General features: G+C 48.6%; 1 long non-coding RNA gene across 1 annotated transcript; it reads left to right on the top strand.

Annotated features, from left to right (window-relative positions):
* Nucleotides 1-18,086: 18,086 nt before the first annotated feature.
* On the top strand, nucleotides 18,087-20,744 carry LOC134433601 (uncharacterized). The gene is made up of 3 exons (XR_010031655.1): nucleotides 18,087-18,972; nucleotides 19,745-19,946; nucleotides 20,105-20,744. It is a non-coding gene; the product is annotated as an uncharacterized LOC134433601 (long non-coding RNA).
* The last annotated feature ends 5,517 nt before the right edge of the window (nucleotides 20,745-26,261 follow it).

Genomic DNA, 26,261 nt, shown 5'->3' with positions numbered 1-26,261 from the left:
GTCGTAAATACGGCCGTAAAGCGCGACTGCCGTAAATACGGCCGTAAAGCGCGACTGCCGTAAATACGGCCGTAAAGCGCGACTGTCGTAAATACGGCCGTAAAGCGCGACTGTCGTAAATACGGCCGTAAAGCGCGACTGTCGTAAATACGGCCGTAAAGCGCGACTGCCGTATATACGGCCGTAAATCGCGACTGGCGTAAATACGGCCGTAAAGCGCGACTGCCGTAAATACGGCCGTAAAGCGCGACTGCCGTAAATACGGCCGTAAGCGCGACTGTCGTAAATACGGCCGTAAATCCCGACTGTCGTAAATACGGCCGTAAAGCGCGACTGTCGTAACTACGGCCGTAAGCGCGACTGCCGTAAATACGGCCGTAAAGCGCGACTGTCGTAAATACGGCCGTAAAGCGCGACTGCCGTAAATACGGCCGAAAAGCGCGACTGTCGTAAATACGGCCGTAAAGCGCGACTGCCGTAAATACGGCCGTAAAGCGCGACTGTCGTAAATACGGCCGTAAAGCGCGACTGCCGTAAATACGGCCGTAAAGCGCGACTGTCGTAAATACGGCCGTAAAGCGCGACTGTCGTAAATACGGCCGTAAATCGCGACTGTCGTAAATACGGCCGTAAAGCGCGACTGCCGTAAATACGGCCGTAAAGCGCGACTGCCGTAAATACGGCCGTAAAGCGCGACTGCCGTAAATACGGCCGTAAAGCGCGACTGCCGTAAATACGGCCGTAAAGCGCGACTGCCGTAAATACGGCCGTAAAGCGCGACTGTCGTAAATACGGCCGTAAATCGCGACTGTCGTAAATACGGCCGTAAATCGCGACTGCCGTAAATACGGCCGTAAAGCGCGACTGCCGTAAATACGGCCGTAAAGCGCGACTGCCGTAAATACGGCCGTAAAGCGCGACTGCCGTAAATACGGCCGTGAAGCGCGACTGTCGTAAATACGGCCGTAAAGCGCGACTGCCGTAAATACGGCCGTAAATCGCGACTGTCGTAAATACGGCCGTAAAGCGCGACTGTCGTAAATACGGCCGTAAAGCGCGACTGCCGTAAATACGGCCGTAAAGCGCGACTGTCGTAAATACGGCCGTAAAGCGCGACTGCCGTAAATACGGCCGTAAAGCGCGACTGCCGTAAATACGGCCGTAAAGCGCGACTGCCGTAAATACGGCCGTAAAGCGCGACTGCCGTAAATACGGCCGTAAATCGCGACTGTCGTAAATACGGCCGTAAAGCGCGACTGTCGTAAATACGGCCGTAAATAGCGACTGCCGTAAATACGGCCGTAAAGCGCGACTGCCGTAAATACGGCCGTAAAGCGCGACTGCCGTAAATACGGCCGTAAATCGCGACTGCCGTAAATACGGCCGTAAAGCGCGACTGTCGTAAATACGGCAGTAAAGCGCGACTGCCATAAATACGGCCGTAAAGCGCGACTGCCGTAAATACGGCCGTAAAGCGCGACTGTCGTAAATACGGCCGTAAATCCCGACTGTCGTAAATACGGCCGTAAAGCGCGACTGTCGTAAATACGGCCGTAAAGCGCGACTGCCGTAAATACGGCCGTAAAGCGCGACTGCCGTAAATACGGCCGTAAAGCGCGACTGCCGTAAATACGGCCGTAAAGCGCGACTGCCGTAAATACGGCCGAAAAGCGCGACTGTCGTAAATACGGCCGTAAAGCGCGACTGCCGTAAATACGGCCGTAAAGCGCGACTGCCGTAAATACGGCCGTAAAGCGCGACTGCCGTAAATACGGCCGTAAAGCGCGACTGCCGTAAATACGGCCGTAAAGCGCGACTGCCGTAAATACGGCCGTAAATCGCGACTGCCGTAAATACGGCCGTAAAGCGCGACTGCCGTAAATACGGCCGTAAAGCGCGACTGCCGTAAATACGGCCGTAAAGCGCGACTGCCGTAAATACGGCCGTAAAGCGCGACTGTCGTAAATACGGCCGTAAATAGCGACTGTCGTAATACGGCCGTAAAGCGCGACTGCCGTAAATACGGCCGTAAGCGCGACTGCCGTAAATACGGCCGTAAAGCGCGACTGCCGTAAATACGGCCGTAAAGCGCGACTGTCGTAAATACGGCCGTAAAGCGCGACTGCCGTAAATACGGCCCGTAAAGCGCGACTGTCGTAAATACGGCCGTAAAGCGCGACTGCCGTAAATACGGCCGTAAAGCGCGACTGTCGTAAATACGGCCGTAAAGCGCGACTGCCGTAAATACGGCCGTAAAGCGCGACTGCCGTAAATACGGCCGTAAAGCGCGACTGTCGTAAATACGGCCGTAAAGCGCGACTGCCGTAAATACGGCCGTAAATCGCGACTGCCGTAAATACGCCGTAAAGCGCGACTGTCGTAAATACGGCCGTAAAGCGCGGACTGCCGTAAATACGGCCGTAAAGCGCGACTGCCGTAAATACGGCCGTAAAGCGCGACTGTCGTAAATACGGCCGTAAAGCGCGACTGCCGTAAATACGGCCGTAAAGCGCGACTGTCGTAAATACGGCCGTAAGCGCGACTGCCGTAAATACGGCCGTAAAGCGCGACTGCCGTAAATACGGCCGTAAAGCGCGACTGCCGTAAATACGGCCGTAAAGCGCGACTGTCGTAAATACGGCCGTAAAGCGCGACTGCCGTAAATACGGCCGTAAAGCGCGACTGTCGTAAATACGGCCGTAAAGCGCGACTGCCGTAAATACGGCCGTAAAGCGCGACTGTCGTAAATACGGCCGTAAAGCGCGACTGCCGTAAATACGGCCGTAAATCGCGACTGTCGTAAATACGGCCGTAAAGCGCGACTGCCGTAAATACGGCCGTAAAGCGCGACTGCCGTAAATACGGCCGTAAAGCGCGACTGTCGTAAATACGGCCGTAAAGCGCGACTGCCGTAAATACGGCCGTAAAGCGCGACTGCCGTAAATACGGCCGTAAAGCGCGACTGCCGTAAATACGGCCGTAAAGCGCGACTGCCGTAAATACGGCCGTAAAGCGCGACTGTCGTAAATACGGCCGTAAAGCGCGACTGTCGTAAATACGGCCGTAAAGCGCGACTGTCGTAAATACGGCCGTAAAGCGCGACTGCCGTAAATACGGCCGTAAATCGCGACTGTCGTAAATACGGCCGTAAAGCGCGACTGTCGTAAATACGGCCGTAAAGCGCGACTGCCGTAAATACGGCCGTAAAGCGCGACTGTCGTAAATACGGCCGTAAATCCGACTGTCGTAAATACGGCCGTAAAGCGCGACTGTCGTAAATACGGCCGTAAAGCGCGACTGCCGTAAATACGGCCGTAAAGCGCGACTGCCGTAAATACGGCCGTAAAGCGCGACTGTCGTAAATACGGCCGTAAAGCGCGACTGTCGTAAATACGGCCGTAAAGCGCGACTGTCGTAAATACGGCCGTAAAGCGCGACTGCCGTATATACGGCCGTAAATCGCGACTGGCGTAAATACGGCCGTAAAGCGCGACTGCCGTAAATACGGCCGTAAAGCGCGACTGCCGTAAATACGGCCGTAAAGCGCGACTGTCGTAAATACGGCCGTAAATCCCGACTGTCGTAAATACGGCCGTAAAGCGCGACTGTCGTAACTACGGCCGTAAAGCGCGACTGCCGTAAATACGGCCGTAAAGCGCGACTGTCGTAAATACGGCCGTAAAGCGCGACTGCCGTAAATACGGCCGAAAAGCGCGACTGTCGTAAATACGGCCGTAAAGCGCGACTGCCGTAAATACGGCCGTAAAGCGCGACTGTCGTAAATACGGCCGTAAAGCGCGACTGCCGTAAATACGGCCGTAAAGCGCGACTGTCGTAAATACGGCCGTAAAGCGCGACTGTCGTAAATACGGCCGTAAATCGCGACTGTCGTAATACGGCCGTAAAGCGCGACTGCCGTAAATACGGCCGTAAAGCGCGACTGCCGTAAATACGGCCGTAAAGCGCGACTGCCGTAAATACGGCCGTAAAGCGCGACTGCCGTAAATACGGCCGTAAAGCGCGACTGCCGTAAATACGGCCGTAAAGCGCGACTGTCGTAAATACGGCCGTAAATCGCGACTGTCGTAAATACGGCCGTAAATCGCGACTGCCGTAAATACGGCCGTAAAGCGCGACTGCCGTAAATACGGCCGTAAAGCGCGACTGCCGTAAATACGGCCGTAAAGCGCGACTGCCGTAAATACGGCCGTGAAGCGCGACTGTCGTAAATACGGCCGTAAAGCGCGACTGCCGTAAATACGGCCGTAAATCGCGACTGTCGTAAATACGGCCGTAAAGCGCGACTGTCGTAAATACGGCCGTAAAGCGCGACTGCCGTAAATACGGCCGTAAAGCGCGACTGTCGTAAATACGGCCGTAAAGCGCGACTGCCGTAAATACGGCCGTAAAGCGCGACTGCCGTAAATACGGCCGTAAAGCGCGACTGCCGTAAATACGGCCGTAAAGCGCGACTGCCGTAAATACGGCCGTAAATCGCGACTGTCGTAAATACGGCCGTAAAGCGCGACTGTCGTAAATACGGCCGTAAATAGCGACTGCCGTAAATACGGCCGTAAAGCGCGACTGCCGTAAATACGGCCGTAAAGCGCGACTGCCGTAAATACGGCGTAAATCGCGACTGCCGTAAATACGGCCGTAAAGCGCGACTGTCGTAAATACGGCAGTAAAGCGCGACTGCCATAAATACGGCCGTAAAGCGCGGACCTGCCGTAAATACGGCCGTAAAGCGCGACTGTCGTAAATACGGCCGTAAATCCCGACTGTCGTAAATACGGCCGTAAAGCGCGACTGTCGTAAATACCGGCCGTAAAGCGCGACTGCCGTAAATACGGCCGTAAAGCGCGACTGCCGTAATACGGCCGTAAAGCGCGACTGCCGTAAATACGGCCGTAAAGCGCGACTGCCGTAAATACGGCCGAAAAGCGCGACTGTCGTAAATACGGCCGTAAAGCGCGACTGCCGTAAATACGGCCGTAAAGCGCGACTGCCGTAAATACGGCCGTAAAGCGCGACTGCCGTAAATACGGCCGTAAAGCGCGACTGCCGTAAATACGGCCGTAAAGCGCGACTGCCGTAAATACGGCCGTAAATCGCGACTGCCGTAAATACGGCCGTAAAGCGCGACTGCCGTAAATACGGCCGTAAAGCGCGACTGCCGTAAATACGGCCGTAAAGCGCGACTGCCGTAAATACGGCCGTAAAGCGCGACTGTCGTAAATACGGCCGTAAATAGCGACTGTCGTAAATACGGCGTAAAGCGCGACTGCCGTAAATACGGCCGTAAAGCGCGACTGCCGTAAATACGGCCGTAAAGCGCGACTGCCGTAAATACGGCCGTAAAGCGCGACTGTCGTAAATACGGCCGTAAAGCGCGACTGCCGTAAATACGGCCGTAAAGCGCGACTGTCGTAAATACGGCCGTAAAGCGCGACTGCCGTAAATACGGCCGTAAAGCGCGACTGTCGTAAATACGGCCGTAAAGCGCGACTGCCGTAAATACGGCCGTAAAGCGCGACTGCCGTAAATACGGCCGTAAAGCGCGACTGTCGTAAATACGGCCGTAAAGCGCGACTGCCGTAAATACGGCCGTAAATCGCGACTGCCGTAAATACGCCGTAAAGCGCGACTGTCGTAAATACGGCCGTAAAGCGCGACTGCCGTAAATACGGCCGTAAGCGCGACTGCCGTAAATACGGCCGTAAAGCGCGACTGTCGTAAATACGGCCGTAAAGCGCGACTGCCGTAAATACGGCCGTAAAGCGCGACTGTCGTAAATACGGCCGTAAAGCGCGACTGCCGTAAATACGGCCGTAAAGCGCGACTGCCGTAAATACGGCCGTAAAGCGCGACTGTCGTAAATACGGCCGTAAAGCGCGACTGTCGTAAATACGGCCGTAAATCGCGACTGTCGTAAATACGGCCGTAAAGCGCGACTGTCGTAAATACGGCCGTAAATCGCGACTGCCGTAAATACGGCCGTAAAGCGCGACTGCCGTAAATACGGCCGTAAAGCGCGACTGTCGTAAATACGGCCGTAAATCGCGACTGTCGTAAATACGGCCGTAAAGCGCGACTGCCGTAAATACGGCCGTAAAGCGCGACTGCCGTAAATACGGCCGTAAAGCGCGACTGCCGTAAATACGGCCGTAAAGCGCGACTGTCGTAAATACGGCCGTAAAGCGCGACTGTCGTAAATACGGCCGTAAAGCGCGACTGCCGTAAATACGGCCGTAAAGCGCGACTGCCGTAAATACGGCCGTAAAGCGCGACTGTCGTAAATACGGCCGTAAAGCGCGACTGCCGTAAATACGGCCGTAAAGCGCGACTGCCGTAAATACGGCCGTAAAGCGCGACTGTCGTAAATACGGCCGTAAAGCGCGACTGCCGTAAATACGGCCGTAAATCGCGACTGTCGTAAATACGGCCGTAAAGCGCGACTGCCGTAAATACGGCCGTAAAGCGCGACTGTCGTAAATACGGCCGTAAAGCGCGACTGCCGTAAATACGGCCGTAAAGCGCGACTGCCGTAAATACGGCCGTAAAGCGCGACTGCCGTAAATACGGCCGTAAAGCGCGACTGTCGTAAATACGGCCGTAAAGCGCGACTGTCGTAAATACGGCCGTAAAGCGCGACTGTCGTAAATACGGCCGTAAAGCGCGACTGCCGTAAATACGGCCGTAAATCGCGACTGTCGTAAATACGGCCGTAAAGCGCGACTGTCGTAAATACGGCCGTAAAGCGCGACTGCCGTAAATACGGCCGTAAAGCGCGACTGTCGTAAATACGGCCGTAAATCCCGACTGTCGTAAATACGGCCGTAAAGCGCGACTGTCGTAACTACGGCCGTAAGCGCGACTGTCGTAAATACGGCCGTAAAGCGCGACTGCCGTAAATACGGCCGTAAAGCGCGACTGCCGTAAATACGGCCGTAAAGCGCGACTGCCGTAAATACGGCCGAAAAGCGCGACTGCCGTAAATACGGCCGTAAAGCGCGACTGCCGTAAATACGGCCGTAAAGCGCGACTGCCGTTAATACGGCCGTAAAGCGCGACTGTCGTAAATACGGCCGTAAAGCGCGACTGCCGTAAATACGGCCGTAAAGCGCGACTGCCGTAAATACGGCCGTAAAGCGCGACTGCCGTAATACGGCCGTAAAGCGCGACTGTCGTAAATACGGCCGTAAAGCGCGACTGCCGTAAATACGGCCGTAAAGCGCGACTGCCGTAAATACGGCCGTAAATCGCGACTGCCGTAAATACGGCCGTAAAGCGCGACTGCCGTAAATACGGCCGTAAATCGCGACTGCCGTAAATACGGCCGTAAAGCGCGACTGCGTAAATACGGCCGTAAAGCGCGACTGTCGTAAATACGGCCGTAAATCGCGACTGGCGTAAATACGGCCGTAAATCGCGACTGTCGTAAATACGGCCGTAAAGCGCGACTGCCGTAAATACGGCCGTAAAGCGCGACTGCCGTAAATACGGCCGTAAAGCGCGACTGTCGTAAATACGGCCGTAAAGCGCGACTGCCGTAAATACGGCCGTAAATCGCGACTGTCGTAAATACGGCCGTAAAGCGCGACTGTCGTAAATACGGCCGTAAAGCGCGACTGCCGTAAATACGGCCGTAAAGCGCGACTGCCGTAAATACGGCCGTAAAGCGCGACTGTCGTAAATACGGCCGTAAAGCGCGACTGTCGTAAATACGGCCGTAAAGCGCGACTGTCGTAAATACGGCCGTAAAGCGCGACTGCCGTAAATACGGCCGTAAAGCGCGACTGCCGTAAATACGGCCGTAAAGCGCGACTGTCGTAAATACGGCCGTAAAGCGCGACTGCCGTAAATACGGCCGTAAAGCGCGACTGCCGTAAATACGGCCGTAAAGCGCGACTGTCGTAAATACGGCCGTAAATCGCGACTGTCGTAAATACGGCCGTAAAGCGCGAGTGTCGTAAATACGGCCGTAAATAGCGACTGCCGTAAATACGGCCGTAAAGCGCGACTGCCGTAAATACGGCCGTAAAGCGCGACTGTCGTAAATACGGCCGTAAAGCGCGACTGCCGTAAATACGGCCGTAAAGCGCGACTGCCGTAAATACGGCCGTAAAGCGCGACTGTCGTAAATACGGCCGTAAATCCCGACTGTCGTAAATACGGCCGTAAAGCGCGACTGTCGTAACTACGGCCGTAAAGCGCGACTGTCGTAAATACGGCCGTAAAGCGCGACTGCCGTAAATACGGCCGTAAAGCGCGACTGCCGTAAATACGGCCGTAAAGCGCGACTGCCGTAAATACGGCCGTAAAGCGCGACTGTCGTAAATACGGCCGAAAAGCGCGACTGTCGTAAATACGGCCGTAAAGCGCGACTGCCGTAAATACGGCCGTAAAGCGCGACTGTCGTAAATACGGCCGTAAAGCGCGACTGCCGTAAATACGGCCATAAAGCGCGACTGTCGTAAATACGGCCGTTAAAGCGCGACTGTCGTAAATACGGCCGTAAATCGCGACTGCCGTAAATACGGCCGTAAAGCGCGTCTGTCGTAAATACGGCCGTAAAGCGCGACTGCCGTAAATACGGCCGTAAAGCGCGACTGCCGTAAATACGGCCGTAAAGCGCGACTGCCGTAAATACGGCCGTAAAGCGCGACTGTCGTAAATACGGCCGTAAATCCCGACTGTCGTAAATACGGCCGTAAAGCGCGACTGTCGTAAATACGGCCGTAAAGCGCGACTGCCGTAAATACGGCCGTAAAGCGCGACTGCCGTAAATACGGCCGTAAAGCGCGACTGTCGTAAATACGGCCGAAAAGCGCGACTGTCGTAAATACGGCCGTAAAGCGCGACTGCCGTAAATACGGCCGTAAAGCGCGACCTAGCCGTAAATACGGCCGTAAAGCGCGACTGCCGTAAATACGGCCGTAAAGCGCGACTGTCGTAAATACGGCCGTAAAGCGCGACTGTCGTAAATACGGCCGTAAATCGCGACTGCCGTAAATACGGCCGTAAAGCGCGACTGTCGTAAATACGGCCGTAAAGCGCGACTGCCGTAAATACGGCCGTAAAGCGCGACTGCCGTAAATACGGCCGTAAAGCGCGACTGCCGTAAATACGGCCGTAAAGCGCGACTGCCGTAAATACGGCCGTAAAGCGCGACTGTCGTAAATACGGCCGTAAATAGCGACTGTCGTAAATACGGCCGTAAAGCGCGACTGCCGTAAATACGGCCGTAAAGCGCGACTGCCGTAAATACGGCCGTAAAGCGCGACTGTCGTAAATACGGCCGTAAAGCGCGACTGTCGTAAATACGGCCGTAAAGCGCGACTGCCGTAAATACGGCCGTAAAGCGCGACTGCCGTAAATACGGCCGTAAAGCGCGACTGCCGTAAATACGGCCGTGAAGCGCGACTGCCGTAAATACGGCCGTAAAGCGCGACTGCCGTAAATACGGCCGCAAAGTGCGACTGTCGTAAATACGGCCGTAAAGAGCGACTGTCGTAAATACGGCCGTAAAGCGCGACTGTCGTAAATACGGCCGTAAATAGCGACTGTCGTAAATACGGCCGTAAAGCGCGACTGCCGTAAATACGGCCGTAAAGCGCGACTGCCGTAAATACGGCCGTAAAGCGCGACTGCCGTAAATACGGCCGTAAAGCGCGACTGTCGTAAATACGGCCGTAAAGCGCGACTGCCGTAAATACGGCCGTAAAGCGCGACTGTCGTAAATACGGCCGTAAAGCGCGACTGTCGTAAATACGGCCGTAAATCGCGACTGCCGTAAGTACGGCCGTAAAGCGCGACTGTCGTAAATACGGCCGTAAAGCGCGACTGCCGTAAATACGGCCGTAAAGCGCGACTGCCGTAAATACGGCCGTAAAGCGCGACTGCCGTAAATACGGCCGTAAAGCGCGACTGTCGTAAATACGGCCGTAAAGCGCGACTGTCGTAAATACGGCCGTAAAGCGCGACTGCCGTAAATACGGCCGTAAAGCGCGACTGCCGTAAATACGGCCGTAAAGCGCGACTGCCGTAAATACGGCCGTAAATCGCGACTGTCGTAAATACGGCCGTAAAGCGCGACTGCCGTAAATACGGCCGTAAAGCGCGACTGCCGTAAATACGGCCGTAAAGCGCGACTGTCGTAAATACGTCCGTAAAGCGCGACTGCCGTAAATACGGCCGTAAAGCGCGACTGCCGTAAATACGGCCGTAAAGCGCGACTGTCGTAAATACGGCCGTAAAGCGCGACTGTCGTAAATACGGCCGTAAATAGCGACTGTCGTAAATACGGCCGTAAAGCGCGACTGCCGTAAATACGGCCGTAAAGCGCGACTGCCGTAAATACGGCCGTAAAGCGCGACTGCCGTAAATACGGCCGTAAAGCGCGACTGTCGTAAATACGGCCGTAAAGCGCGACTGCCGTAAATACGGCCGTAAAGCGCGACTGTCGTAAATACGGCCGTAAATCGCGACTGTCGTAAATACGGCCGAAAAGCGCGACTGCCGTAAATACGGCCGTAAAGCGCGACTGTCGTAAATACGGCCGTAAAGCGCGACTGTCGTAAATACGGCCGAAAAGCGCGACTGCCGTAAATACGGCCGTAAAGCGCGACTGTCGTAAATACGGCCGTAAAGCGCGACTGCCGTAAATACGGCCGTAAAGCGCGACTGTCGTAAATACGGCCGAAAAGCGCGACTGTCGTAAATACGGCCGTAAAGCGCGACTGCCGTAAATACGGCCGTAAAGCGCGACTGTCGTAAATACGGCCGTAAAGCGCGACTGTCGTAAATACGGCCGTAAAGCGCGACTGTCGTAAAAGGTGCCGTAAAGCGCGACTGTCGTAAATGCGGCCGTAAAGCGCGACTGTCGTAAATACGGCCGTAAAGCGCGACTGCCGTAAATACGGCCGTAAAGCGCGACTGTCGTAAATGCGGCCGTAAAGCGCGACTGTCGTAAATACGGCCGTAAAGCGCGACTGTCGTAAATACGGCCGTAAAGCGCGACTGTCGTAAAAGGTGCCGTAAAGCGCGACTGTCGTAAATACGGCCGTAAAGCACGACTGTCGTAAATACGGCCGTAAAGAAAAAACCAGGAGGGCACGGAGTAACCTAGGGGGTAAAAAAAGAAAAATAAAAGAAAGAAAATGCAACAAAAAACAAACCCACAGAAAAAACCTCGAGATGGGCGAGAAAACCGCCCCCCCCCCGAAAAAAACCCCAAGATGGGTAAGAAAAATCCCAGAAATACCTCAGGAAAAAAAAAAAAAAACAGGAAAAAAAACCCCAAAACCAAACAAACAAAAATCCCAAACAACAACAACAACAAAATGGGTAAGAAAACAACGCAGAAGAAAACCCCAAGATGGGCAAGAAAAAGCCCACAATAGAACCCCGAGATGGGCGAGAAAAATCCCAGAAAAAAAAAAATACGGACAAAAACCCTAAGAAAAACCCAGAAAAAAAAAACCAGAAAAGAACCCAAGATGGGCAAGAAAAATCCCCTGAAACTGACCAGGGAAAAACCCCAAGATGGGCAAGAAATAAAATCAGAACAAAATACTAAGATGGGGAAGAAAAATCCAGGAAAAAAAAAAAAAAAAAAACAAAATGGCAAATAAAAACCCAGAAAAAAAAATAAACAGAAAAAAAAATCCCAAGGGGCAAGGAAAAGCCAGAAAAAACACCAAAATGGGCAAGAAGAAACAAAGAAAAAACTCCAAGAAATGCCAGAAAAAAATCAAGGAAAAAGGGAGTAAAAGCCCGAAGAAACAAGGCAAGAAAGAGTGGCAATAAAGGCCACAAAAACTCAAGACAAAAAAAACCAAAAACAAGATATGCCAGAAAAAGGTACGAAAATGGTTGTGCCAGGTGCGATCAAGGTGAGCGGGTTCAGATTCAGGTCCAGGAGATGAACAAGTGTCAGATTAGCTTGGGGCACTGCTGTGCAATGCAGCTGTGACAGGATTTATGTTTAAATATAGTTTAAATAAATTGGGGATTGTTTGGCTTTTATAGGGGGATAGGCTGGAGATTTCATAAAAAATATAAAACTAGAAATCCAAATATATCATATATATGTCAATATCAATAAATATTTAATATATATAGATATAAGTAAAAGAAATATATTGTGTCAAAAGAATATATCTATTATTATATAAAAAGGTATTCTCTCCAATATATATAATATCTATAAATATAACAAATGGAAATTACAAATATAGATGTGAATAGAATTATGACAAACAAAATTATTTTTAAAATTTTAAATGTGTTTTAAAGAAAGGGGTGTCTTTGCTTTTTATTTCATTAGAGGCAGAGGTTTTATTTTAAATAATGTAAGTACTATAGAAATGTAAATCGACATACAGAAATATATAATAAATATATAGAGATATAAAGATATAATACCAAACTATGAATAGAAATAGAAATAGAAATCTATGTAAGTAACATAAAGAGATGCAATATATAATATAATTTTTATTATACAGTAATATAAATTCTAAATATACATGCGAATATAAATATGAAAAATATATGATGGGGGGCTCGGAGCAACCCAGGTGCGAGTGTGAGGATGATGGGGGCTCAGAGCAGCCCAGGTGTGAGTGTGAGGATGATGAGGGGCCGGCTCCTGCCGGGGCGAGGCTTTGCCTCAGCTCCCTTTTGCATGGAGCTGCTGAGTGAAGGGGTTTATGGGGCGCTCCCGGCGCTGTCTCATGGAAGGACTGCGGGAGCTTCCCACAGGGTCGGGGAAACGCCTGGATCCGCGCTTGGGTACGTGGAGCATCGCTTAAAGGAGGTGCCGAGGGATGAATCTTTGTGCCGGGGAGCAGCAGCCGAACAGGTGAGCCCGTGTGGGTTTGGAGCGGGGACTTTTCTCCTTCCCCTTTGCAATTTCATCTTGCCAGTCCCTCCCCGGTTCCCCAGGAACAAAAGTGGAGCTTATGAGGACAAAATGAATTACGGAGAAGGAAGCAGCTCCTCTTCTCTTATTGTCTGTGTTTGAACTGAGGGGATCCCTCTTCACTTGTGGTTTTAAGGGTGTTGATTGCAGGAAAAGCTGCCTTTTCCAGGCTGTTAGGGGTATCCCGGGGGTGACAGGGAATCCCTGCGTTCTATTTTAAGGGGAATGGGAAAAGTATTCTTGTGGTATTATGGGTTTGATTTGAAGGCAGCCCACCCCATTTTCATCACCCTAGGGTTTAAATGGAGGGGGCAGCCCTGGTGTCCTTCCTTTTCAAGGGTTTGAAATCGCCCTTTCCCATCAGACGAAGGCTTTCATTTGAGGAGCACCCCTTCTTTTCTGCTCTCCTAGGGGGTGAAATTGGAGGGGAGAACACATTTCTTTGCCCTTGTTGAAGTGAGGTGAGCCCCGCCTGCGGCGTAGGTTTCGGGGTTGGCTTGCGGGAAGCCGCAGCTCCGGCAGCGTTTGCAGGGCTGCAATGGGGCTGTGCCGCTGCATTGGAGGGCGCTCCTCGTGCCCGCGGCCCGGCCCGGAACGTTCCCGGCCCGGAACGTTCCCGCTCGGGAGTGCTGCTGGCACGGCCCGAGCAGCTGCCGGGGCGCACGGGGTTTTGGCGCGGCCAGGGCGGCAGTGGCGGAGCTGCGCCGGTGCGAGCCATGCGGAGCCGAGCGGAGCCAGGCCGGGCCGGCCAAGGGCGGCAGAGGCGGCGCGGGCGCTGCTGCACCGGCCCGGGCGGTGCTGGCCGCTCCGTCCGCTCCAGGCGCGGGGCTCGGGCGCCGCCGGTAGCCCCGGGCCCGGTGCCGGCCCCGCCGGGCAGGGGCAGCGGGCGGGGCTCCCCGGGACGGCGCCGGCCCCGCGTGCCGGAGCGGCCGCCGCAGGAGCCGCTTTCCTGCCGGGAGCCGCGCTCCGTCCGGGGCTGGCAGCGAGCGCGGGGTTTGGCCGCTCATAGTTCGGCGGTGCCGTGGCTCGGAGGCGCTTTGGAGGCGTTGATTGCATCGCTGTGTTCGGTTTGCAGCGGGTGTACGCTAAGGGATACGGTGTTCTTCCTGAGTGGGCACGGTTCTCGGTGCCGGTAGGGATGATAATGGTTTGTTTTGGATTGAGTTTTGTAGTCGGAGTTTTTTTTTTTTTCCCGGGGTATTATGTTTAGAAGGGCGTGCAATGATTTTTACGGGTCATAGCGTGAAGCAGCGGTTCGGATTTTAATTCTGTTGCGGTGGCTTTTATTAGCGTGAGTCTGTAGTGTTTGTTTTGGAGGGCTTGAGGTAGCGTCGTGTCGTTCATAGCAGCGGGTTTTTAATCTTTATAATTGCATGTGTGTTTATCGTCTTCCAGGGCTTTTATTTGGTTGGTTTATTTGATTGTAGTGTATGTTTTATGGTTACGGGTAATTTGGGGGACATTGTTTATGGTTACGTTTGTCTTTAGTCTTTGTGTTTGTTTCTAGGTGGTATTTTTATTTTGATAGCTTGAGGCACTATGGGTTTATTCAGTTGGGAATAATTTTTTTGTTGCAGTTTTAAGTTTATCTGGTTTTTGGTATTATTCTTGTTGGTTTCTTTATTTTCTTTTTTTTTGTTGTTGTTGTTGTTGTCTTTTAATTTTTTTGAGTATTGTTTATCAGGGTTTATTTTGGGAACATGGGTATTTATATGGTGGTTTTTAAAACTATTTATTTATTTGGGTAGTTAATTTCTTAGTTTTTAGTGGTTGAGATGTTTTTCCATTTTGTTAATTAGTTCAGGTTTTAAAGTTATTTTTACAGAGGATTGTTTATTCCTTGAGTTAGTGTAGAGGTAGAATTTTGTTGGTTTTTTCTTTTTTAGTAATGTCGTTCAGGGTGAGCGGCACTGGCTTGAGTTGAGTAGATTGGTTTGACTTTTTTTTAGTACTTTTTGTAATTTGCTGTGTGTGTTTCTATAGGATTTTCTTTTATTTTGGTTCCATTTTTCTGTCGTGATGAGAATTGGTATTGAAAAGAGTGTTCTTGGTTTTTTCGCTGACACTTGTTTGGCTGTTGGAGGTATCTTGATGTTTTTGGAAGATATTGGTGAGAATTTGATGCTGTTTGTTTTGTCATTTCATTTAGGAATTGGATTTTAAATATGCAATTATGACTCTAACTATATTGAAACAAAAGAAATAGATGTGTAGCAATGGGAATGAGCCAATTTTATTTTTATATATTCGGTCAATTTTTAAAATTTAACATGTAACATAAGTCATTATATGTTACAATAAGTTACTCTAATTTTAATAGAGTATTGTGTATGTTTATAGATATATGAATAGAGAATATAAATGTAAATACAAGCCAAGCAAAAATACAAATATATAAGTGTATTGCAACTATATGCAGATCTATAAAAAATTAATAATAAATTGTAAATGTAAAATAACATAAATTGATACAATATATAATACACGTAATACTGCATATATTTTATGAAAAATATTATAGGAAATGGATATAAAATAGATATAAATGCGGGTGTGATATATCTATCTACTTATATCTATCATTTGTTGTATATTATGATAAATATAAATATAAAAAAAATTTAGGTAGTTTAAAATAATGGATGGTTTTGTTTTTTCTTTGCCAAAGCAGGGGTTTTAGTGTAAAAATTACAAATACAAATAATATAAAGGTAGAAATATAAGTATAGAAATATATCATAAACACATTAAAGATTTATATAAAAATTAGAAATATAAGGAAAAATAAGTTGTAGCAGTAGATATGGTAAATAATTTAAAAAATAATTCCCGTATATTTTTTGAATAAGGTGCATATTATATGTAGTTATTAATATAATGCATCAACATAAACTATAAATATATATAAAATATCAACTATCTATAAGAAGGAATAAAAGCTCTGTGTCACATGCAGCAGTAGAAAATTTCAGGCTCCCAGGGAATAAATCATTTTCTTTAAAGCATTTTCGTTTTGGAGTTTTATTTTTACTCCCGGGTAGCCTGAAAGTTTCTACTGCTGCTTTTTTATTCTGAAGGTGGAAAAGTAAACCAAGATCAGAAATAGAAGAAAGGCAAAGGGAAGGGAAGGAAAGGAAAGGAAATGAAAGGAAGCAGGAGAGCAAGGGGGAAGGGAAGTGGTGAAAAAAAAAACAGAGTGAAAAAAGTAAAAAGAGTTGGAGGAAAAAAGAGAGGGCATCCGGGAGGAGCGGTGCTGCCTCAGGTCCTTCCCCGCCCTGGGGCGAAGGACCCGTTTGATGCCCAGGAGGGACTGCAGCTCCCGGTGGCGGGGGACGGAGCCGTGGCTGTCAGCCCGAGACTACAACTCCCGGCAGGCCCTGTTGCCGGCGCGGCGTGTGACGCAGCGGCTGACGCGGCACGTGAGTGGCTGTCAGCCCGAGACTCCAACTCCCGGCAGGCCCTGCTGCCGGCGCGGCGTGTGACGCAACGGCCGACGCGGCCCGGCATTTTTCTCTAAATCGGCAGTAAATACAGCTGAGTAAAATTAGCTTGGTTTTCTTCCTTCTTTTGTAACTGAACTGTTTTTATTAAAAATTCTATTTGAATATGTAGAAAAAGTGGGGATGTCCTGTAATATATCGTAGCTTTTCTTGTTTACAGGGTGCTCAGAAAGCATGCGTCCCTTAGAGTCCCACAGAAAGGTTCTCAGTGGGCTCTCTATCAAGGTATGTATTTACAAATAAGTGATCCCTTTAGATATTTGCCTGTGTACCTTTTCCTGTAATTCAGAGCTTGCGTTCTGTGGGTTGTATGATAAAGCTGTAAAACATGTAAGAATGGTTTTGCAAGTCTGAATCGTTGAAGGCAGCAATAAGTGGATTTAGAGCCTGTTCTTGAGCAGACAAAGGGAAAAAGTGTGACTCTGATGCTGAACTTGTCATTTTTCATTTGACTTGTCTTGAATGATTTAGGAATAGAGAGAACTAGAAAAAGAGAGAAATAGAATCGATTATTGAGCAGTCCTCAAATGCTCACCATAATTCAGTGTAGAGCCAAAGGGAAGGGTGATGGAACAGAGCTCTGTGCTTTGGAAGGAAATAAATTTAAACCTGATCTCCGCACAGAGTCTCACTAACTTCTGTGGTTTTAAAATACAAAATACGTTTAGGAAGTGTTGGAAGTTAGTATTTTGGGAAAGAAACGGCAGTTCCACAGAACATTCCATTTCACAGAGGCTCTAGGAAGGATTCATGTTGTAACTGCTGTCACTGCAATCAGTTGGTGGTTCAGCCTTGAAACGTGCACTTGGCCTTCTATAAAGCGCTGTTTTGTTTGCCTTTCATTGCTATGAGTCTTGATAAATTGGAGAAGAGCCCAAGAGAAATTTTTCATCCCTTGATATAAAAGGTAGGAAGTGACTTTTTTTGGTTTGGTTCTTTTTCTTTATTATTTCCTGGAAATAAAAGTAATTAAGTATAGGTACTACTGGTTTGTTTCTTCCAGTAGCAGATGATAACAATAGCAGTAGTAATAGTAAAAATAATAATAGCAATGTAATACTACCTAAACTGTCTTTATCCATTGGACTGGCCATTTCAAATCAAAACTTCTAAACACAAATCAAACCATCATCCTTGTAGAATCTTTCACAGCAGCGGGCTAAAGATCCTGGTTTTGTTGACAGGATTTATTGGTTCTGGAAGAGCAAGAGGGAAGTACAAGCCTAACTACTTCTAGCTCACAGACCCGTCCAGTGAACCCAGCTTTGTGTTTTGGTGGGCTTTTGATGACTTTGAAATCAATTGCTCATTCCAGTAAAAAAAATTCATGTTTTTTTGAACGTGACAGCAGAAATAACTTTAAGCACCAACTTAATAATAATAGATCACCAGTTTAAGTTAAAAATTCATGCTATACTAACAAAGTTCAAAGGTAAATTATTACCTATTAGGAGATGGTATAAAGTGTATGTTCTAATGTGTAATGCAAAGATACATACATACCAGATAGTCCTTAGAGGAAACAAATTTTTTTGACTGCTGTTTGATTGTTTACCATACGATATTTGGTTTTATTTCCCAGGGATCGGTGAATTTTAACTTTGGAGTCCTCTATGCTAAGGATGCTCAGCTTACAGATGATGAAATGTTCAGTAATGGTGAGTTTTTCACGTTCTCTTTAATTGCTGTGCTGATCTGAATAAGAAAAAAACAAAAGCAAGAGGGAAAAAAAAGGATGGTTTATTATTTTTTACGCTGTTATGTTTGTTTCCTCAGTATTTGCTGCAGCTCTGCTTACCCAAGCTTTGTGTTCCTTCTGTCCCACTGGGAGTTGCCCAGTTTGGTTGCATCTGGTGAAATTCACCCTGAGACCTTACACAACTAGCTCAAACTACGTGAGAGCCATTTGCAGTTCTCTCCAGACACCTGGAGAATGGGTGACGTTTCTGAGGGTCTGGCAAGTGTACTTCTATCAAAACTCAGTCTGTGAAGTTTCTGGGGAAAACCCTTCTGTGTCCTGAAGGGTTCAAACTCCTGTGAGGATCCATTTATCAGGTGCTCACCTGGATGGTTCCAGCTCTTAAAGTGAACACTTGTACTCTTACCCTGTAGTTTACATCTATTGTATTTTTGTTATTTTGCAAGATTTTTTGTCTTTGCAAAATATTGTGCATTTCACTCTTTGGAACCTCTCAGATGGTTCTTTGGTGCAGCACCACCCCATGGGACACTTGGCTGCTGTCCTGAAGGGGATGGTCGCTAGAATTGTAAATTCTGGAGAGTTTATAAGTCTTCTGTCCCCAGGGAGGTACCATGCTTTGTTTACTTTTGTTCTGTTTGTTAGGCGCTGCTTCTCGTTGCAAGTATGAATTTCAAACTGCCCTGTTCTTATTTTAACTGTTTTCCTGGTTCTCTCCGTCCGACAGGGAAAGACTCTCATATCCTCGTCGTCGGGCTCGGTGCTGTCCAAGAAGATACAGAGACTAAAAAAATCATAAGAAGCAAAATACGACTGCAGGGAAAAGAAGCTGGAGAGAACAGAAGGTGATATTGTTATCCTTACCCTGTATTAGAAACATCCGCTGTGCTTTGATGCTGGCAGCTGCCAGGGGCTTGTTAGCTCTTTGTAGGCAGGTGTAGGTGTTCACTTGTAGGTTTTTTCTCTGGACAAGTCAATTCAAACTTTGCTAAGCTTATATATGCAAATTACTCTCTAGCACAGTCCAGCATGACATTTTTGAATGTTGTAAAAATACCATGTTACTTGGAAATTGCTAATGATGAGAAGCTTTAGGGGAAAATAAGATGTCAGTGTTGGGAGATGTGAGAAGAATTTTGAGGGGATGTTAGACTGAAATAAAGCACACTTGAAGCTGGACTGGCATGCTGGCAGATCCCCTATTAAACAGTAGTGCTGAGATTAGCCTGGGGGTTGCCCATTGTTTCTGTAGAAATAAATGTTTTCTGGTCTTCAGAAGTAAGCTGCTTTGAAAAGCTGGAAGGCGCAGCATAGTGACAATCCGTGTGCTTCGCATTAAAAATAGATTTCAGAAGGGTCCTAGGCTTTTGTCTTTTCCTAGAAGTCGATGTAATCCTGTCGAGGAGTTTTTAATTCTGTGCTGCCATGTCATCAATCAGGGCCCTGTCGTACTAATCATCATCCAGATGCAAAACAAAAAATCAGACCCCATCCCAAGCACTTAGAGCCCAGAATACGATTTCCTCAGGCTGCCATTTGTGTGCCATCGGTACTCACCATGGAAGCGAGCTGGGGATTGTTGCACCCGTTGGGAACAAACCGCTTCTTGTCACACAGAAATGGAATTGGGACGACGCCTCGGCCAGCCCCTCTCTGCCATCGTCTCCTGAATCTGCAGCAGAGCAGTTCCAGTCCATCCGGGCACGTGCAATCCAGTTCCTGATGATCTGAGCACACGGAGCAGCGCTCAGCTGCTGTGGGGGGCTCAGGGAAGGCAGTGTGTGCATTGTCATCTTCCTGAACCTACAGACAAATCAAAGTGAGAAGCCACAGGGTGGAAATCAGTTGCATATATGCTAAACAAAACTTGCAGGTTGTTTTTAAGAATTGTTTTTGCTTGTTCTTTGTTGTGCTTCTGTGCTTAGAAAACCTCCCTTTAAAATCAGTTCAGTTCATCAGTTGAACCTTTGTTTGCAGACCCTCAGTGAGCAGAATTTGTTGCAGACTCAGTGCACGCTGTGCCGGCCTCCCGGGAGTGTGAGGAGCTCATGTGTGCTACTTTTTGCTTTAGGACGCTCTGAGGTATTTATTCCTTTTGGGATACGTGATGAGAATTCCCAAGAGAGGTAGTTATAAGGTATGACATTGGGAAAAAGCCTGTGTGGTTGGAATGTTGTTGCTGTCAAAAGTTAATTTTTCCTTCATTCTTAGCCAGTAGTTAGCTTTTTGCTTTATTTTTGTGGTATCAGTATTTTATTGTTTAAAAAATTCCTTCAAAATAACTTCAGTGGTCGCCCACCAGTACCTTGTTCAGATTTGCCTATTTGCTTGTAGCTGAAATGTTCACATCTTGATTATCATTCTATTTAAGAAACTGCTGCCCAGCCAACTAATAACTGAATATCCATCTGTCTAGGACACGGGGAGAGGATTTAGGTAATGTCTTTGTTTCCAGAAAAAAGTTCCAGTGTACTTTCTAAACAGAGGAGAAGGGGGTGAAGACTCTGGGCTCTGATGCCGTTGGGGCACCCCAAGGTCCCCAGGAGAGGGAGCCCCACTGCGGTGCAGGAGCAGGTGTGTTCTCATCTAATATTGAACAAATTATAAATATGAAAATTATAAACATGAAAATATTTTTAAAATACTTAAATAAAGCAGGTTTTCTTTATTGGTCAATAGGCAGGGTTTTGATTGTAAAAATTATAAATACAAATAATATAAAGGTAGAAATCTAAGTTTAGAAATATATAATAAATACATACAGATAAATATAAAAATTAAAAATATAAGAAAAAATTAGTTGTAGCAGTAGATATTATACATAATTTAAATACTAATTTAAATCTATTTTAAAATTGTATATATATATCATAATTAATGTAATACATCCAAAGAAACGATAAATTAAAATATGAATGTATAATTATACAAAGTATAAATAAAAAATATTTCAATATCCTTTAAAAGAAGGGGTTTTTTTATATATTTGGTTAGAGACGGGGTTTTTATTTGGAATAATGGAAGTATTATAGAAGTATAAAACTAAATATAGAATTATACAGTCAATATAGAAAGATATTTATAAAAACACGAGCGAACAACGCCTCCTTCGGCCGAATGGAACGAGCTCAGCCGAACCAAGGCGAGACCGGCCGAACCTGACGGCCTCGAGCGAACCGAGGCCAGGCTTGCGAGGCTGCCTGAACCGAGCCGAGCTCAGCCGAACCGAGCCCGCTGCTCTCGTGAGCGCTAATTAGCGCGAGTGCGGTCACAGCCCAATGAGCTCCTGTGCCACGCCGCGCTCCCGATCGTGTCCGTGCGATGGCCGGGCCGCCCGCGGGACGCGGCAGCAGGAGAGCCCCGAGCCGGGCGAGTTTAACGCGAGGCGCCGCCGCTTGCCCGCCCTCAGGGAGCCGAGCTCAGCCGAACGCGCAGAGAGCGGCTCCGAGTTGGGCCGAAGCGAGCCGGGCCGCGCCGAGCGCAGAGAGCGGCTCCGAGTTCGGCCGAAGCGAGCCGAGCCGCGCCGAGCGCAGAGAGCGGCTCCGAGTTCGGCCGAAGCGAGCCGAGCCGCACCGAGCGCACGGAGAGGCTCCGAGTTTGGCCGAAGCGAGCCGAGCCGCGCCGAGCGCGGAGAGCGGCTCCGAGTTCGGCCGAAGCGAGCCGAGCCGCACCGAGCGCACGGAGAGGCTCCGAGTTCGGCCGAAGCGAGGCGAGCCGAGGCGCGCCGAGCGCAGAGAGCGGCTCCGAGTTGGGCCGAAGCGAGCCGGGCCGCGCCGAGCGCACAGAGCGGTACCGAGTTCGGCCGAAGCGAGCCGAGGTGGCCCGAGCGCAGAGAGCGGCTCCGAGTTCGGCCGAAGCGAGCCGAGCCGCGCCGAGCGCACTGAGCGGCTCCGAGTTCGGCCGAAGCGAGCCGAGCTGTGCCGAAGGGTCGAGTCTGGCCGAATGCAGATGACAGTGGCCGAGTTTAGCCGATTACAGCCGAGTTTAGCCGAGCAGCTGTGAGCCTTGAGGTGAGCGTGCATCATTGCCGGCTTGGGATTGAGTGAAATGCACTAAGGAAACCAGCTTTGGGGAGGGAGGCAGGGAAATCCTCTCCTAACGTTTACCAATTCTTCCGTCAAACTCATCACGGCAGCACAGCGTGAAGACTGAAAGTGTAAGAAGATGTGGAGAGAAACAGAGAATCTGACAGGAGCATCGAACGCACAAGTGCACGAATTTTGCTTTTTGCTTGGATGGAAACTCAGAAGTTGTAAGGAATTTGGGAAGCTTTTGTTCTAGCTAATAAAAGAAGTTAGTTTAAATTAAAAAAAAAAAAAGTGGTTTCTTTTTTCTTCACTATTATATTCTTTGCTGGTATATGGTGTGTTGTTTTATTTCTTGGTGTTATTAGCTCTGTGTAAATTGTTTTTTGAGTGAAGCTAACTTTGCATCGGTTGTTTTGTATTTGAGGTAGGATCAATTTCAATAGATTTCTTTCACAGACTTCTGATAGGTATTACTGGGATTTTGGTTTTGTTTACTGTATGCATAAACATAGAGATTTGGTAGGGCCAGCTGGGCTGCTGGAGTTTTGGGTGTGAATTTATTAGATGGCTTTTGTTAAACACAGAATAATTATGTAAGGTAACAGCAAATTACTCAATTACCCAATTTATCCAGCTATGTAACCTTACCACAAAGTTTTATATCTTGCCAGTTTTCTGTTCTTCTGCTCCAGGTAGTTGTTGCAAAAAAGAAAGTACTGCTATTCTTCTGAAGAACTTTCTTCTATGACAAGCCCTTTACTGCCCTTGAATGTGAGTCAGAGGAGCCAAACAGCTGCAGCTGCTCTGAGGGCTTGGTGGGATTGCCCCCTCCCTTTTCCTGGGTGCCATGGGAACGAGAGGCGGGGCACAATCAGGGGTTATTAACCCCAGCCGTGGCTGAGGGGCTTCATACCCTCTCTGGGATGTGCTGGGGCAAGAGCTCTCCTCATTTTAGGGAAGAGGCTCTTTCAGCTCATCTCAGCTTGTTTTCAGCAAGTGTTTCTGGGCATCTGAAGCACAGAGGCTTGGAAGATTCTGTGAAGAAAACAGCATAGAACACAGGGAATGTTTAGGTTTGTGATTTTGGGTTTTGTGTTTAGGGGTGGTAAAGTGCCTTTGTAATTTTTGGTTTTGCTCTGTTTTTTTTTTTTTTTTTTTTTTTGTTGTTGGATTTTTTTTTGGTGGAAATTTTGGTTTCTTAGGTTTTCTTTTTGGGGTTTTTGGTTGGTTTTCGTTGCTTTCTTTGATTTTTTGGTGGTTTCTGTATTTTTTTTTTTATTTTTTGTGGGGATTTAGGTGTTTTGGGTTTTTTATTTTTGTTTTCTGGTTTAGTTTTTTTTTTTTTTTTTTTTTTTTTTTTTTTTTTGTTTTTTTTTTTTTTTGTTAAATTGAGGAGTGAGACTCCCTGAAATTCCAAGCTGTGTCAAGCACAACAAATTCTCAGCAGATTCATCATGTCTTCAGAGGGATCTGCCCAGTGTCCAAGATGATGTTTGAGACTCAGGCTTCTGATGAGTTGAGGATTGTGACTGGGAGAGGGAGGGTGATCAGGTATCCAGTTAGGAGTTATTGTGGAAGGGGGGAGGTTTGCAGGCAGCAGGGTGAGAAAGGGTGTTTATTTGTTTATTTGAGGGCCCTCCCACACAAGGCTGTTCAGAAGCCTAGCAGAGGCATTCCCATACAGCACACAAGATCAGCCACTGCACTCACAGCAATGCCATTTAACTTTGCCTTTCTCTTACCCAGCTGCCACCCCTAATGAAGGCCACAGCCTTGGAATCAGGATGAAGCTGGAGCCTGAGGCAGCCAGGCATACTCAGGAAAAAGCAAGTAGCTGCCTTGGTGGGATTTGGCCCACATAACTCTGGACTCACACTTTGGTTTTGGTTTTCTTTATTGTAGCTGACACCTGAGAGACACCAGCCCAGTGCCAGCAGGACCTTCCCAGGTGACGAGGTGGCCTTTCTATGCACCTGACACAGACTGACATCCCCTGATGTCTGAGAGATAAGTAGAGGGCTGTGACCCACAGAGGGGATGAAGGCATGGTGCTGGTTTGGGAACTACTGGGAGGGGTTTTTGAGTCCAATTTGGAGGTAGGGGGTGTTCATGAAGTGGCCCCTTAGGCCCCATAACAGCCACGTCTCACTTTTGATCCCAGTGCTGAGGTGTGCAGGGCAGAGCAGTCCCGGTGTGTCTCGTGTCCTTTGTCTGTTGTGCATTATGTGTTGTTTGTGTATGCCATGTCTTTTACCTTAGGGGGGCCTGTCAGAAACCTTGGCATCATTGTTAGCATCTGTGATCTCTGCATTCCTTGGCCTGGCACCCAGGCCATAGAACTTTTGACTGGGGAGCTCAGACAGGCATCAGACTCTCTTCTCTCTTTGGAAGCATCCAGTCAGGTGTCTTGTCAGGTCTTGTTCTGAGCTGTCTGGACAGCTATGCCCCACCTGGATCCATTATGGTGGATTAGGACTTGTAAGAATGTGAGGGCAGGCAGAGGATTCTGAGCATAGGATTCCTAGGCATCGATCTTTGCTGTTCTTGGAATAAATCCTTCAGTTAGCATCTTCTTCCTCCAGGGTTCTCTGAGCCTCATCAGCTGACCGTCAGTTTGAACTCAGTCATCTCTCTTAGCATTCTCTCAGTCCTTGCAGCCATTTTCCTTGCCAAGAGATTTCTGTTCCTGTTGTGTCCCCGTTGTCTGTCCTGTCCTGTCCTGTCTGTCCTGTGTCACGGGTGTCAGCACACGTATGTGCCGGAGCTGCTCTGCCCTGCCGCACAGCCTGGTGCGATAGGAGAAGTCCCAGGGACTTGCAATGTGTAATGTGGGGTGTAGTTGGACTCTAGGTGGGATTTGTAGATGGACACAGGATATCTGGAGCTCCTCAGTTATCCTGCAACTGTTTGACTCTTGTCCTAATTTTTTCCTCAGGTTGAGATGGATTAAATCTGTGCCAGAGGGCCCCATCCCGGGTGAGGGGATTGCCCCGAGCAGGTGAGGCCCCGTGAGTCTCTGCAGCAGAAGTGTGTATGGTGACTGTGTTACAGCACTGTTCTTTGTCTTTCTTTTTAGGAAATCAATCTGGATACCAGCAGCCAAGGTGAGCAGCGGAGAGAAGTGGTTGTTATTGCTCAGCTCTCAAGCACAACAATTTTTCAGAAGATTCATCGTGTCGCAAGAGAGATCTGCCCAGTGTCAAGGATGATGTTTGAGATTGAGGCTTCAGGTGATTCAGGATTGTGACTGGGAGAGGGAGGGTGATCAGGTATCCAGTTAGGAGTTCTTGGGAGGGGGTTTGCAGGCAGCAGGGTGAGAAAGGGTGTTTATTTGTTTATTTGAGGGCCCTCCCACACAAGGCTGTTCAGAAGCCTAGCAGAGGCATTCCCATACAGCACACAAGGTCATCCACTGCACTCACAGCAATGCCATTTAACTTTGCCTTTCTCTTACCCAGCTGCCACCCCTAATGAAGGCCACAGCCTTGGAATCAGGATGAAGCTGGAGCCTGAGGCAGCCAGGCATACTCAGGAAAAAGCAAGTAGCTGCCTTGGTGGGATTTGGCCAACATAACTCTGGACTCACACTTTGGTTTTGGTTTTCTTTATTGTAGCTGACACCTGAGAGACACCAGCCCAGTGCCAGCAGGACCTTCCCAGGTGACGAGGTGGCCTTTCTATGCACCTGACACAGACTGACATCCCCTGATGTCTGAGAGATAAGTAGAGGGCTGTGACCCACAGAGGGGATGAAGGCATGGTGCTGGTTTGGGAACTACTGGGAGGGGTTTTTGAGTCCAATTTGGAGGTAGGGGGTGTTCATGAAGTGGCCCCTTAGGCCCCATAACAGCCACGTCTCACTTTTGATCCCAGTGCTGAGGTGTGCAGGGCAGAGCAGTCCCGGTGTGTCTCGTGTCCTTTGTCTGTTGTACATTATGTGTTGTTTGTGTATGCCATGTCTTTTACCTTAGGGGGGCCTGTCAGAAACCTTGGCATCATTGTTAGCATCTGTGATCTCTGCATTCCTTGGCCTGGCACCCAGGCCATAGAACTTTTGACTGGGGAGCTCAGACAGGCATCAGACTCTCTTCTCTCTTTGGAAGCAT

The sequence above is a fragment of the Melospiza melodia genome, unplaced genomic scaffold (genome assembly GCF_035770615.1).
Source record: "Melospiza melodia melodia isolate bMelMel2 unplaced genomic scaffold, bMelMel2.pri scaffold_212, whole genome shotgun sequence".
In the NCBI taxonomy this organism is placed as follows: domain Eukaryota; kingdom Metazoa; phylum Chordata; class Aves; order Passeriformes; family Passerellidae; genus Melospiza; species Melospiza melodia.
The sequence above is the reverse complement of the archived record's forward strand: the minus strand, read 5'-3'. Positions and strand labels throughout refer to the sequence as shown.